Source organism: Lissotriton helveticus, chromosome 1_2 (assembly GCF_964261635.1).
Source record: "Lissotriton helveticus chromosome 1_2, aLisHel1.1, whole genome shotgun sequence".
Taxonomy (NCBI): Eukaryota; Metazoa; Chordata; class Amphibia; order Caudata; family Salamandridae; genus Lissotriton; species Lissotriton helveticus.
The window spans coordinates 402,500,063-402,504,402 of record NC_136058.1 but is presented as its reverse complement, the minus strand read 5'-3'; positions in this window follow the sequence as shown (position 1 = coordinate 402,504,402).

Genomic DNA, 4,340 nt, shown 5'->3' with positions numbered 1-4,340 from the left:
CAAGGATTTACGGGATGATGATGATATCTTCGACCCAGTTACCCTCGCTGATGAACTTTTCCGCATTGATGTCTCACTCTCTCCCACACTCTTAGTGTGCCTCACATGGGGTGTGCTGCTGACAGGGGTACTGGGTGTAAGTGAAGTGTTTGAATCGTCTTCTTCCTCCTCGTCATCATCAGATGAAAAATCAACGTTTTCATTACGTGCAATTCTGGCTTGCTTAAACGCCTCTCGGTGCGGAAACCATTGGACAGGGTGCGCTCTCTTAAGATGACCTCTCTGGCCTCCGGTACCATAGTTAGAACCAAGCTTACCACGACCAACTCGAAGCTTACAAATGCTACAAATGGCTACGTTTTCCATTTTTGGGCAAACACTAAAGAAGTCCCAAACTGGAGACTTGAAATGTCTTTGGGGGCCGGAGGAGGCGGCGATACTGGTGGTGGTGGTCCTGCTGCTAATGCCAGATGAAGTGGAGGATGTGGATTGCCGAACTTCAGTACGTTTTGCACTTTCACCACCACGAATTGAGGTCGAGGTGGGTACCTTCTTGCGAGGAAGAAATATGGAAGCGGTAGGTTTTGGTGTACTACTTAACTCCAAATCTAATGATTCCATTTCCATTGCCTCCTCGTCGAGATCATCATCACGCTCAGCAGCTTCTCGGGATAGGGTCAAAATGTCTCTTTGCTGCATGCCCGGTGGGGCTGCAGTGACCTTTGTGATGACTGGCTCGTCGTCATCGTGAGAGGCTTCATCACCAGCAGTATCTGTCACTTCTTGTTGAGCCTCATCACAATCCATAGCTATGAGTTTTTCGACGACCTTCCTTTTACGCTTAGGTACCTTTGTCAGATCATGGTGTGCCTCACTGTCAGACCGCAGTTGTGGTTCCCAAGACGGATCACTTGCATCAGAAGGAGGTGGGCTTGAAGAAGATGTAGACACCCCCCTTGATCTTTTCCTTGCTAGGGATGTGGAAGACAATGAATGATCATCAGGAGGAGTGGCTTCCAATACCTCGGCTTCATTGTCGATTTCCTGATGTGCCCCTACTTCGGGAGGAACAACTATTGTGGGCACTTGTGAACCTCCATGCACCTTTGCTTGCGCATCTCCTTTTGCTGCCTCTCCTTCCACATGTACTTGGGCGTGTACTTGCACATGGTGTTGTTGTTGCGGCTGTGGTTGTTCAACACTTGTCAGATGAGTTACAACAACCTGTGTTGATTCAGGGACATTGCTGCTACTTTCTTGCGATGAGCCAACATCACTGGTCGATGGTGATTGGAGAAGTACACTGACTGCCTCTGAAGCACTCAAGGGCTTTGACTTAAGTTGGCGTGGTGGTGGAGGCACTGAGCCCAATGGAGCGGGGGTGCTGCTCCCAGCTTGGTCCCCAGCAGATCCTGCTGCTGCAGGCGTACTTTTTTTTTTGCTCCCAAAAAACGTGGCGGGTGGCACACCAGCCTCCTTGGTAACTTGCTTCTTCTGCTCCTTACTAGCAACTTTCTTGCTAGAGGAGCTACGGAGAAATTTTTTTGGGGCCATCTTCTTCAGAGCAGGTCAGACAGCAGGCCGCAGTTGCACGAATTGTAGAGTTGTCTGAGGCCAGACGTGACGTCGCGTGACGTTATGCTGCACACACACACCGCTGAAGGACTTCTTCCTGGCACTGGTGGTTCTCTTGAGTCTTGTGCACCTAAAAACAATGGAAGACAGAGGAACATCAGTTCAGTTATACACCACAAAAAATCGAAAAACACTGCAAAATCAGCACAATCCCATTCCATCCATGCCCTCCATGATGTTTAAGTTCAAGACAGCCCACAGAAAGACTAGGCCCATGCTAGACTCAAATACCCTGCCCCGGTGAAAAGGCCACAAGTACAGCCCCAAAAAACGAAAATCACTGAAAAATCAGCACAATCCCAATCCATCCATGCCCTCCATGATGTTTAAGTTCAAGACAGCCCACAGAAAGACTAGGCCCATGCTAGACTCAAATACCCCTGGTTAAAAGGCCACAAGTACAGGCCCAAAAACCGAAAATCACTGAAAAATCAGCACAATCCCAATCCATCCATGCCCTCCATGATGTTTTTAAATTCAAGACAACCCACAGAAAGACTAGGCCCATGCAAGACTCACTACCCTGGCCTGGGCATAAAGGTTAAAAAGTAGGCAAAATGGTTGGAGGCCTAACAACAAAGCCTGCATTCAAAATGGCCACTTGCCTGCCAGCACATGGCCAGTGCCTGTAGCAGCACTCAAAATGGCCACCAGCCACATGGCCTGTCCCTCCCCATGAACACCCCCAAAAATCGAAAAACACTGCAAAATCAGCACAATCCCATTCCATCCATGGCCTCCATGATGTTTAAGTTCAAGACAGCCCACAGAAAGACTAGGCCCATGCTAGACTCAAATACCCTGCCCTGGTGAAAAGGCCACAAGTACAGGCCCAAAAAACGAAAATCACTGAAAAATCAGCACAATCCCAATCCATCCATGCCCTCCATGATGTTTAAGTTCAAGACAGCCCACAGAAAGACTAGGCCCATGCTAGACTCAAATACCCCTGGTGAAAAGGCCACAAGTACAGGCCCAAAAAACGAAAATCACTGAAAAATCAGCACAATCCCAATCCATCCATGCCCTCCATCATGTTTAAGTTCAAGACAACCCACAGAAAGACTCAGTCCACCCACCACTGAGTACCCCTGGGCAAAAGGCCCCAAAACAGCTCAAAAATCGAAAATTCCAAAATTTTAGTTGCAGCAACTGTAATGCCCCAAACAAACTTACTTGTAAAATTTCTAATCCAACAGTGATCCAAAGAAAGTCCAAAAGGCCTCAAATCCAAATATCCAGCAGCATCCACAAAAAGTAATCCTTCCAGCTCCAGATCCAAATGAAAAGTGACCAGGAGATGGACAAAGCACTGGGAGGAGCCTGCTGGACAGGAACAGGAAGTTGAAGACTGTGGGGCACTTCCTTCCTCCCACCCCCCCCCTCCCCAAAATGGACTCTTCGCTAAAAAAGTGCAGGCAAATGTCAACCTAAGGAGTTATTCAGATAAAAATCATCATTTCAAGAAGGTTTATGCTGCTTGCTGGTGGATTTCTTGTGCAGAATTGCATATTTGATATTTTCGCTTCTGCGAGATTGTTGCTGCTCGCCGCATCTCAAATCTCGCAATTGCGAAGTACCGCGAGACGTGATCTCGCCGTACTTGCGTTGACAAAGTCTCGCTGTGCAAGTTGGCAAGCCGCGATGACGTAATCGCGCTCGCCAAATTCCCGCGGGATCACACAGCAAGATCCAAAATGGCGCAGCACTCGCAAAATATCGAGAAAAACAACTCGGCAAACGATGATAAACGCCGCGCGCCGCAAAAATTGTATCACCAACGACGCGAGCCGCAAAAAAAATCCGCTGCGTGCGAATTTGCGGATTTTGCGGGAAATTCGCAAATCTCGCGGATTGCGAATTTCCCAAAAATCCGCAAAATCCGCGAGCGTAACGGATTTTCCGCCCATGCTTAAATTGTATATAACAGAGATGTTTATCATCGAGCTGGATCTTGGTCACCGCTGGGTATGTATATACGTCACGGTTAGTTGAAATGTATATAACAAAGGTGTTTATCATCGAGCTGGTTCTTGACTCACCGCTGGCTCTGTAAATGAGTCACGGTCAGATGAATTGTATATAACAGAGGTGTTTATCATCGAGCTGGTTCTTGACTCACCGCTGGCTATGTAAATGAGTCACGGTAAGATGAATTGTATATAACAGAGGTGTTTATCATCGAGCTGGTTCTTGACTCACCGCTGGCTGTGTAAATGAGTCACGGTAAGATGAATTGTATATAACAGAGGTGTTTATCATCGAGCTGGTTCTTGACTCACCGCTGCCTGTGTAAATGAGTCATGGTTAGATGAATTGTATATAACAGAGGTGTTTATCATCAAGCTGGATCTTGGTCACCGCTGGCTCTGTAAATGAGTCATGGCTAGATGAATTGTATATAACAGAGGTGTTTATCATCGAGCTGGTTCTTGACTCACCGCTGGGTATGTATATAAGTCACGGTTAGTTGAAATGTATATAACAGAGGTGTTTATCATCAAGCTGGATATTAGTCACCGCTGGCTCTGTAAATGAGTCACGGTTAGATTAATTGTATATAACAGAGGTGTTTATCATCGAGCTGGTTCTTGACTCACCAATAGTTGTGTAAACAAGTCACGCTTCGATGAATTGTATATAACAGAGGTGTTTATCATCAAGCTGGATCTTAACTCACCCAGCGCTGATTATGTAACTGATTC